Genomic DNA, 12082 nt, shown 5'->3' with positions numbered 1-12082 from the left:
TATGATTAAAAGGGAATTAAATCAGGGCAAACAGAAGTAACTCAAAGGAAGGGAAATGAATAGCCAACAAAATATGTGATTGAAATACTAGAAACAAAGTGAATTCACACAGGAACACAGCAAATCAAATACCGCATGTCCTCTCTTATAAGTTATAAACATTGAGTCTACACGGATGTGAAGATGGCAACAATAAACACTGGGGACTACTAGAGCAGAGAGGAAGAGAAGCGAGGCGAGGATTGAAAGACTAACTATTGGGTACTATGCTCAGTGCCTGGGTGACGGGATCAAGTGTACCCCAAACTTCAGTATCATGCAATATATACCCAGGTAACAAACCTGCATATATATGCCCTGAATCTAAAATAAAAGCTGAAATTATTAAAAAGAGAAATATTAGAAACAATCTCCTAAGGAAAATTATGTAAGAGCTATGACTCAAACATGGAAAACAGAGGAGCTTACTGCCTACTTAGCCTATTTTCTGAAATAATTCTGATTTTTCAGTAATTTCTGTATTAGTCTCTCATTGACCTTTGCTTCTAGAAGCCTGGTGTAGCACTCTGGTTTGAAACTAGGCAAATCTGATCTATTTTTGTGAACAATTTTTAATTGAAATATACATGTTAAGCTTTCCTCTATATTTGTATACACTGCCAGTAAGGAAATGAATTGGCACCATATTTTGAGGGTTCTTATGAAGTTTTTCATTCACATACTTTCTATTGCAAGAATTTACTTCAGAGATTTTATTCACAAATTTCTTGACCAAGACACAGTAAATATAAATACAATTGACCCTTGAACAATGCAGTGGTGAGGGTTGCTGACTCCCCCATGCAAAAATTCGTATATAAATTTTGATTTGCTAAAAAACCTACCATTGACCAGAGCTTTACTGATACCATTAACAATTGATTAAAACATATTTTGTATTTCACATGTATATACACTATGTTTTTACAATAAAGTAAACTAGAGAAAAGAAAATGTTATTAAGAAAATCGGCCAGGTGCAGTGGCTCATGCCTGTAATCCCAGCCCTTTGGGAGGCTGAGGTGGGTGGATTATCTGAGGTCAGGAGTTCCAGACCAGCCTGACCAACATGGTGAAACCCCTGTCTCTACTAAAAATACAAAATTAGCCGGGCGTGGTGGTGCATGTCTGTAATCCCAGCTACTCGGGAAGCTGAGGCAAGAGGATCACTTGAATCCAGGAGGCAGAGGTTACAGTGAGCTGAGATCACACCATTGCACTCCAGCCTGGGCAAAAAGAGTGAAACTCTCCTTCAAAAAACAAAAAAAAAGAAAGAAAGAAAATCATGAAGAAAGAAAATATATTTACTGTTGATTAAGTGGAAGTGCATCATCATAATCGTCTTCATCCTCATCATCTTCGTGTTGAGTAGGCTGAGGAAGGCGAGGAGGGGTTGGTCTTACTGTCTCATGGGTCGCAGAAGTGGAAGACAATCTGCCTATAAGTGGATGCACAGAGTTCAAATCTGTGTTGTTCAAGAGTTAACTGTACAATAGGCTGGGCGTAGTGGCTCACACCTATAATGCCAGCAGTTTGGGAAGCCAAGACAGGTGTATTTGAGGTGTATTTGGAATTTGAACCAGCCTAGGCAACATGGCAAAACCCCATACCTACCAACAAATACAAAAATTAGCAGGGTATGGTGGCACATGCTTGTGGTCTCAGCTACTCAACGGCCGAGGTGAGAAGATCTCTTGAGCCTACAAGGCAGAGGTTGCAGTGAGTCGAGATCATGTCACTACACTCCAACCTGGGTGACAGAGTGATACCTCATCTCAAAAAAAAAGAAAAAAAAAAGAGTTAACTGTACAATAATCACATTGCAGCAGTTTTTCTTGGAACAAAAATATAGAACTAGGGCCAGGTGGCTCATGACTGTAATCCTAGCACTTTGGGAGGCTGAGATGGGAGGATCACTTGAGGCCAGGAATTCAAGACCAACCTGACCAACACAGCAAGATCCCATCTCTTTAAAAAATAATAATAAAAAAAATTTTAAAATCTAGAACCAATCAAATGAGCATCTAGAAATAGCTAGTAAAATAAACAATGATATAGTTATAGGACATATTACTGTATACAGTAAAGACTAGTAGATTTTTATGTAGGGATGTAAAAATAGGTCTAAAATTTGATGTCAATTAACAAAATAATTAATTACAGAATATTACATTCAGTATTATCTCATGTCTCTATGGAGGAGGTGTTTTAAGGGATATTCTCTATTTTTGTGCATATGTAGAAACTTTCTAAAAGGATACACAAGAAACTGTTTGGAAGAGGTCTTACTGTGTGAGAAGGCCTCTGGTGGCCTTCTTAATGTTTTACCAAAATTATGTATTACTTTCATAAGTGAGAAATCTACATCTAGTTTATTTTTAACTTCCAAACAACCGGAAGTAATTATTTTATGGCATTTGTTTAGTAACTTTTAAACATTTCACACATGGCCTATTGTAGACTTTGGTTGCTGAGTTTGTATTTGCCTACATCATCCCTAATGCCATAATCATCCCTAATTATGTCATTATCTAGGTGGAACCTTCTTACAGAACTATGGGTTTTATGAAACTGAACGTTCTTATGCAATTCTTGGCAATTCCGTTTAGGTCTTTCTAAAATGTATGAGCCCACTTAACCAATATCTTGCCTTTTTTTGAGAGAGAGAAAGACCAAGAAGAAAAAGAAAGAGAAGGGATGAGAGAGAGGGAGGGAAGGAAGAAAAAGATAAAAATACAGATAGAAAGATGGATGGATGGAAGGAAAGAGGAAGGAAGGGGAGAAGGAAGAAAGGAAGAAGAGAAGGAAGGAAGGAGAGAAGGAGGAAGGAATTTTTGATTAACTAAAAACTTTAAATTCTTTCATAAATATAAAATGAAATTAAAAGTCAAACAGCAGTTTGAGAAAAATATTTCCAACATAAATAAGGGATAAGCAATTTTATCCTCAATTAATAAAGAACTACTACAAATCAATTTTTAAAGAAGTCTAACAACTCAATGGAAAAATAGCCTAAACGTATAATTTCATTAGGAGAATACATGTAAAAAGATAATAACATATAAACAAATCTTCATCCTCTCTAGTTATCAAAGAAAATCAAGTTAAAGCAATTATATACAGTTTAACTCTCAGATTAGCAAAGCTTTTTAAATATAAGACCCAATATTGGTAAGAGTTCAGAAAATCAGGAACTTTTATTCACAGCTAGTAGATTAAAAGCATCCTAATCTTCCTGGGAGTCAATTTATAAATATATGTTTTGAAATCCTCTAAAAGTACATCATTTTAGATGCTAAGAATCTACTAGGAATTTATCCAAGGATATTGCTTATCATAGGATGCATATATCAGAGCATTTATATAAGCATTGGTAATTAAAGTGAAAAATAAAAAAGGCAACCAATCAGAATTCCAATAAAGGAGCACAGATTAAGCAAATATATATTAGTTAAATAAATATATAAAATATTACCTTTTCTCCCACTTTTTTATAATGGACATAGTCCATTTTGTGTTGCTATAACAGAATGCCAAAGACTGAGTAATTTACAAAGGAAAGAAATTTATCTCTTACATTTCTGGAAGCTGAGAAGTCCAAGGTCGAGAGACCTGCATCTGGTGAGGGCCTTCTTGATGCATCATCCCAGGTCAGCAGGTGGAGAGCAGGAGAGCAGGCTCAAGAGCCAGAGAGTGAGAGGGGGTCAAACTTGCCTTTACAATAAAGCCTCTCTCACAATAATTGACCCACTCCTGCAATAATGACATTAATTCACTCATGAGGGCAGAGCCCTCAGGACATCATCATTTCTTAAAGGTCCTACTTCTCAACACTGTTGCACTGGGGATTGTTTTCAACACATGAACTTTGGGGACACATTTAAACCATAGCAGGCTTGTATTAATTGGGTAACTGGATATATTGCTAAATTTTTGCTGTAAAAATTAAAACCTTCCTGTTTTCCAGTGATAAAACTTCTTTCCAAAGAAGGCCTATGGGAGAGGGAATCTAATTAATGGAAGCTTATGCTTTAGCATGATTCCTAAGAATTAAGGTTTTACAATAAATAAAAATACAATCAATAAGTCATTAATATCTGTCAAGCAAAACCAAATATAGAAACTGCAAATGCAGTGAAACTTCGTGCCTCAGAGGTCTGGTAATGAGATGTGAAGACCTCCACTTCCAGCAAAATTCTATGTGTCCACCCCTAGTTGGTAATTTGAAGAAAAAGCCACATCTGTGCAGTGACATAAATTTTACTCCAAATGAATCCTGTAAACTCGAAAGTTCTTAGATTTCATCAATAAAATTGCACTCCTGCAAGATCTGTAAGGTGGAAGAGACGATGAAGACATTCTTTTTCCTTGCTCTGGAAGCGCTGGCAGACGAATATGTGAGTTTCACAGATATTTTTACGTGGTGGCCTCTTTGTTTCCTTCCCATTGCAGCCCCTCAGCACTGAAGAAAGCTGTGAGGCCACCAGCCGCATTCCTGCAGGTTCTTGATTCTGAGCCACAACAGCTCTCTGCTTTTCTGTGGCAGTAAACCCAAAACTAATATCAGTCCCCATGATTTGCACTCTTTCAGTCTTTCCCATGGTTTTATAAGCACCTCAATACCTGTATTAAATCTCTCCATATTTAAAATGCCTACAGGGGTTGTGTTTTCCTGACCGAACCCCACCTGATCCAGCCTGGTTACAGCCTGAAAGACTAATGTCACATCTCCGCACTAATGGCAGCTATCACAGTCTTGAAATGAAAAGACATGAATGATCTCGGAATTTTCTTTAAAATGCCTTTAGAGGTGATTAAGAGGCTTCTTCATAATTCTGTAATTGACTTGGAAAGGACTTGGGAAATCACTCACAGAAAAGAAAAATGGACACATAAACATGAACATAAGGGATATTTTCTCGAACATTAGAGGATCTTTCCATGAACATAATAGGATATTTCCTTAGGCATTCTTCACCTGGAAGCAGAATAGTTGTTTAGTTGGAAAAAACCCTTATAGACTCCCTCTAGAGAAGAGCAACATCAAATCAAAGTCAATACAATCATTCCGGGCTAGCTAAATGATCCATGCAGGGAAACGCTCCTAAAACGCCAGCTTCCCTCTGATCTGCTAACTCTCATGTCTTTCCACTACTTCATGGCTCTTTTCCAAAGAATTTGCACCTGTCCCAGTCACTTCAAATCCTACTTCCTCCATGTGTTCCCTTTCCACCCAGTCACCCTAATTTCTTAGCATTTATTTAAATGTTCTAAGTGCTCCAGAAGTTAGACATACCAAGAACCCCATCCAGTATTGTCAAAGAATATATGCCACAGACATACATTTTTGAATAAACTACAATGACAAGGTTTTAATTCCAAGTATTTTGAAGAAAATCTAACGTGTTAAACTCTCATTTTTTAGGAAAAACATCTGAGACAATAGCACGTAGTTGAAAAAACATATGGCTTATTCTTTGAAGTCTTAAACTGAAGTCTGAAATCTGCCACCTGGGTGACCTTGGTTAAGTAATTCAACTTCTCTGAAACTGCATTTTTCCTAGGTAAAATAGTGACAATAATAATACAAGAAGCTACGCATACCCCAGAGGGCAGTGGTTCTCAAAGTGTGGCCCCAGCCAGCAGCAGCAGAGTCATGTGAGAAACTGTCAGGAAGACTGATTTGGGGTCCCACTTCAGACTTACTGAATCAAAAACTCAAGGTGGGAGGAGGTAGGGGACAAGCAAGCAGCAATGTGTGTTTTAACAACTTTCAGGTGATTCTGACGGATGCCGCCATATGGACTTTGCATTGATTTAATAAGACCATATAGTGTAAAGAATTGTAAATTCTAAAAAGCTATGCAAATATGAGCTAGTAGCATTTTGACTATTAATTATTGTGCTATTTAATGCAGCACTGCTCAGAACGAAATGGCCTCAGACCATTGTGCTGAAGAACCAGACAGAATTCAAAAGAAATGATTCTGCTTTCAAGAGTTCTTCCGTCCCCTCCCTCTGCTGTCAGCTGTCATTTCTCACCCAGGTCAGTGAGTCCTGCTGCTATCATCTGCTGTGTTATACACACAGTGGTTCTGAGCAACTGCCTGAGGGCAATTCTGTCTTTCCTATGGAATAAAGTCTCTAACTGCCTGCAGCTTCTAGCCTCCCTTATGATACTTTTCCAACTCATGTTCTGAATGTTTCAGGCCACCACCAGTCTGACCTCTGGGTAGGAGGAGATTTTATAGGATAATAACATATACACACATCTTTTATATAGAAATATGTGTACATGTATAGCACCAAGCAGTGTCTGCTACCTTGTGCGTGCACAATAAGAATTTTCAGTTGAAAAAATGAATGTGTGTGTTCATATCTCACAAAAGTGAGTATACTTCATCACGACCCAACATGTGCATGTAAAAAAATCTTCACTTATATCCTCCAAATTTATTTTTAAAAATTTAAAAATTCAAAAAGTGTGAGGATACAGACAATACATGGTTTCACTCTGACATTTCCAACTCCTGTGGGTTATCATGAGACCAGAAAGTGTGGTTTAATCAAACAAGTCTATAAACACTTCTGGGAAAACAACACAAAGGACAAGAACTGATGGGAAGTCACTGGCACCGCCTCCCCAGGGAAAGCGCAGCATTTCATACATGTGCGGTAAAAGAAGAGAAAGCTCTCTGAAGCATTAAAAGCACTAAATAAATGAAGGTGCTGTTATCACTGATATGATTCCATCCCTGCTGGGTACAGCAGCTTTGCTTATGGAGTGTGGAGTCTGTTAGCTCCAGGCACAGGGCCTCTCCCACCCTGAGGTCAGGGTCCCTTTGAGACCCTGCTCACTGGCTCGACTCCCAGGGCTGTCCTGTGCTGTCCTCTGCAAAGGGTGGCACCTCCCCTCACAGCCTGTCAGGGCAACCCACCTCCCAAGAGAAATGCTTGCTACTTGCCTCTGACCTTAGCTTACCTTCTGCCCCACCATCTGCTCGATTTCCATAGCTTTCATTTGAAGCTTTAGGACTACATGACTGCCTCTTCTAGGTCTATTGGCCACAGCCGCAAGCTTCACTCCCTGCCTCTACAACAAAGAATCTTCATTCCTGCCCCTACCTTGGCCTCCCTGTGGTGACCCTTGCGTCAGGTGAACCAGCACACCCAGACCTGCACCCTCCATGGTGGCTGAGCACTCATCAGGCCACTTTCCTTAAATCAGTAAATTGCCCATCGGCCAGGCCCATGTCCCCTGAGTACAGCCAGACCGAACCCCCAAGACAAGCCATCCCTGGCCTTCTGCTTACTATTAACTCTGTCATGCAGCGGTCAGCAGACAGTGGGTGCTCAATTAATGTTGTTGTCTACATGAACTGGTAAAAGTTTAGAATGCTGATTCTCAACTAAAATCAGAAATCTGCTTGGGGAAAGCAAGTCAACACTCTCCTGAAATAGTGATACAATCAGCAGAAATTTTTACTACATCAATCAAAAGGGCTCACAGCAAGTAGTCGGTGAACCAAGTAAAGTGACCTTCGCACCCCCTCCCGCTCCTGCCCTACTCCATATTCTTGTTAGCTACTGTTGATTGATGGCTTCCAGGAAAAGATGATCCATCACTGTTCAGACTAGTGAAGCTTCCTTCACTACGTTCAGGTTAGTCCAGCAGTTTGTGAAAGTGAGACGAAATATAAAGTCTGAAAAATGCCAACTCATGGGAAAAAAGGAAAACCTCAAAATAGCATGGTATTGCCGGAATCAATGAAATCAACATGGGTGGAAGAAGGATCGATTTGTTTTTAAATATATGTAACAGTGTATGCTATGTTACAAACACATCAGGAGGCCTGTGATAGGGTTTTCAATTCCATACTGGAAATTATTCACTACCAGAATAGTTACTGGGAAAATTCAGTGCCCAGGGCAAGTAATAGCTACCAATTAAATTGGGCTCTTAATTATATAAGGTACTGTGCTAGCTGCTTTACATATGTTATCCTATCCAATCCTTATTTCCATGAAAGGTATGATATGGTTTGGCTCTGTCTCCTCACCCAAATCTCATGTTAAATTGTAATTCCTAATATGGGATGTAGGGCCTGGTGGGAGGTGATTTGATCATGGAGGTGGTTTCTAATATTAACACCACCCCTCTAGTGCTATCTTGTGATAGAGTTCTCACCAGATCTAGTTGTTTGAAAGTGTATAGCACCTCCCCTTCACTCTGTCTTCCTCCTACTCCAGCCTGTAAGGCATGCCTGCTTCCCCTTCACCTTCTGCCATAATTCTTAAGTTTCCTGAGGTCTCACCAGAAGCAGAAGCCTGTACAGCCTGCAGAACCATGAGCCAATTAAACCTCTTTTCTTTCTAAATTACCCAGTCATAGGTATGTCTTTATAGCAGTGTGAGAATGAACTAATACAGCTAAAAATCTCTATTTTGCCAGTGAGGACTTGCTGTTGGTCACAGAGCTGATAAATGATAGAGTTAAATTTAACCCAGTGGCAGTCTGACTGCAAAGCCCATACCCTCACCATTCTACGTGCAGTTCTTCTCCCTATCTCCCAGATTTTCAGAAAGGAAGGATCAGGTTTAAATGATCCTGGCTACAAAAATGAGAGGATGAGCCTGAAAACATATGTACTGGAAGTTGTGCGTGGGATGGGAGGGAGACAGCCTTGCTTGTTACTTGGTATGACAGTCAAAATGTGTCTAGACTGTAGAACACTCAGGAAAGACACAGAAATAGGCTTGAACAAATGAAAAGGCACATTGTGCTTCTGTTAGGAAAACTCAACATCATGAAAATGTCACTTCTCCCTAAATGACTTTATGAATTTAACATAATCCCAATGAAAAAGACAGCCATACCTCGTTTTATTACACTTCACCTTATTGCACTTCTCAGATACTGCACTTTTTACATCTTGAAGGTTTGTGGCATTTTTCCAATAGCATGTGCTCACTTCATGTCTCTGTGTCACATTTTAGTAATTCTTGTAATATTTCAAAGAATTTTTTGTTATTATATCCATTAGGTGATCTGTGACCAGTGATCTTTGATGTTACTAATGTAATTGTTTTGGGGTGCCATGAACCTAGCCCATATAAGACAATGAACTTAATCCATAAATGTTGTGTATGTTCTGACTGCTCCACTGATTGGCCATTTCCCCATCTCTCTCCTTCCTCAGGCCTCCCATTGCCTTGAGACACAACAGTATTGAAATTAGGCCAATTAATAACACTACAATGGCCTCTGAATGTTCAAGTAAAAGGGAGAGTTGCACATCTCTCACTTCAAATCAAAAGCTAGAAACGATTAAGCTTAGTGAGAAAGGCATGTTGAAAGCCAAGACAGGCCAAAAGATAGGCCTCTGTTGCCAGTTAGCCAGGTTGCTAACGCAAAGGAAAAGTTCTTGAAGGAAATTAAAGGTGTTACTCCAGTGTACACAGGAATAATAAGAATGTGAAACAGCCTTCTTGCTGATCTAGAGAAAGTTTTAGTTGTCTGTGTAGACAATCAAACCAGCCACAACATTTCCTTAATCCAAGGCCTAATCCAGGACAAGGCTCTAACTCTCTTCAGTTCTACAAAGGCTGGGCTGGAAGAGGTGAGGAAGCTGGAGAAGAAAAGTTGGAAACTAGCAAAAGAGTAGAGGTTGATTCATGAGGTTTAAGGAAAGACATTGTCTCAATAACATAAAAGTGGAAAGTGAAGCAGCAAGTGCGAATGTACAAACTGCAACAATTTATCCAGGAGATCTAGCCAAAATCATCAGTGAAGGTAATGACACTGAATAACACAATGCAAATGAAACAGATTTCCATTGGAAGAAAACACCATCTAGGACTTTCACAGCTAGTGACAGTAGTCAATGCTTGGCTTAAAAGTTTCAAAGGACAGGATAACTCACTTGTTAGGGGCTAATACAGCAGGTTGAATTAGTAGGTTGAAGTTGAAGCATATTTACTATTCCAAAATCCTAGGGCTCTTACGAATGATGCTAAATCTCTCAAAATGGAGGTAAAACCACTGCCAGGTCACCCCCAGCCCAACTCCAGCCGTCACGGTGGCCAGGGGGAGGAGGGCCATGATCCAAATGAATCACAGCAGTTGAGAAAACTGTTTATTGATGGTCTGAGCCGTGAAACTACAGATGATAGTTTAAGAGAACATTTTGAGAAATGGGGCACATGGACAGATTGTGTGGTAATGGGAGACCCCCAAACCAAATGTTCCAGGGGCTTTGATTTTGTGACTTATTCTTGTGTTGAAGAGGTGGATGCAGTAATGTGTGCTCAACCACACAAGGTTGATGGGCATTTAGTGGAACCAAAGAGAGCTGTTTCTACAGAGGATTCTGTAAAGTCTGGTGCTCTAACAGTGAAGAAAATGTTTGTTGGTGGTATTAAAGAAGATATAGAAGAATATAATTTGAGAGACTACTTTGAAAAGTATGGCAAAATTGAAACCATAGAAGTTATGGAAGATAGGCAGAGTGGAAAAAAGAGAAGATTTGCTTTTGTAACTTTTAACGATCATGATACAGCTGATAAAATTGTTGTTCAGAAATACCACACTAATAATGGGCATAACTGAGAAGTGAAAAAGGCCCTTTATAAACAAGAGATACAGTCTGCTGGGTCACAGAGAGGTCATGGAGGTGGATCTGTCAATTTGACAGGTTGTGGAGGAAACTTTGGAGATGCTGGAGATAATTTTGGCTGTGGTGGAAACTTTGGTGGAAGAAGAGGCTGGGGGGTGGAGAAGGTGGCAGCAGAGGTAGTTATGGAGGAGGTGATGGTAGATATAATGGACTTGGTGGTGAAGGTGGCAACTACCGTGGTGGTCCTGGTTATAGTAGTAGAGGGGGCTAGGGTGGTGGTGGACCAGGATATGGAAACCAAGGTGGTGGATACGGTGGCGGTGGTGGAGGATATGATGGTCACAATGAAGGAGGAAATTTTGGTGGTGGGAACTATAGTGGTGGTGGGAACTATACTGATTTTGGAAATTATAGTGGACAACAACGATCAAATTATGGACCCATAAAAGAGGGCAGTTTTGGTGGAGGAAGCTCGGGCAGTCCCTTTGGTGGTGGTTATGGATCTGGTGTTGGAAGTGGTGGATATGGTAGCAGAAGGTTCTAAAAACAGCAGAAAAGGGCTACAGTTCTCAGCAAAAGAGAGAGTGAGGAGTTGTCAGGAAAGCTGCAGGTTACTTTGAGACAGTCACACCAAAAGCATTACAGGAACGGTAAAAATCTGCCACAGAAGGAATGATGATCCATAGTCAGAAAAGTTACTGCAGCTTAAACAGGAAACCCTTCTTGTTCAGGACTGTCAAAGCTACAGTTTGTACAATGTGCAGCTATTGATTAATGCAATGTAGTGTCAATTAGATGTACATTCCTGAGGTCTTTTAGCTGTTGTAGCTTTGTCTTTGTCTTTTTCTTTTCATTAGATCAGGTATATTGCCCTGTAAATTGTGGTAGTGGTAACAAGAATTAAAAAATTAAGGAATTTTTAACTTTTCAATATTTGTGTAGTTCAGTTTTTCTACATTTTAGTATAGAAACTTCAACAAAATGCAGTTCTTAAGGTGTTTCCTTGTGAGCTAACAAGTAAAGAAGATCACTGTTCATTATTATTTTGTATGAATGTTGCTAAAGTTAACTGTAAAGAAAGACCTGCCGACTTGCAGTGTAAGGGGAATCTATTCTCCCCATTTCCAAACCATGATATGAATGGGCCCTCACATGTGGAGAGAATAGATATCTGTGTGTTTGCAATGTATGTTTTAGATAAATAGGATTGGGTGTTTAAATTAGCATTTGTGAATTTAGTATCATTAAGATTACCTTCAAACGAAAAAAAATCTCAAAATTTCTATTTGGTTTTTATGTATTTTCTTTTAAAATGTAATCATATGATTTTAGTGTGTTAGACTTGCTGAGTCCTAGCTGTATTTAGAACATCTCCATTCTACATTTACCTTGGTCAAATCTGAACTGCTGCCATAGGTTTTGGGTGTA

At 39.4% G+C, this 12082-nt stretch overlaps 1 pseudogene; it reads left to right on the top strand.

Annotated features, from left to right (window-relative positions):
• The first annotated feature begins 10065 nt into the window (after positions 1-10065).
• LOC117086352 lies at positions 10066-11273 on the top strand (annotated as a pseudogene).
• Positions 11274-12082: the final 809 nt, after the last annotated feature.

Source organism: Trachypithecus francoisi, unplaced genomic scaffold (assembly GCF_009764315.1).
Source record: "Trachypithecus francoisi isolate TF-2019V2 unplaced genomic scaffold, Tfra_2.0 Lachesis_group1, whole genome shotgun sequence".
Classification (NCBI taxonomy): domain Eukaryota; kingdom Metazoa; phylum Chordata; class Mammalia; order Primates; family Cercopithecidae; genus Trachypithecus; species Trachypithecus francoisi.
Note: the sequence above shows the minus strand (reverse complement) of the source record. Positions and strands in the feature narration are given on the sequence as shown.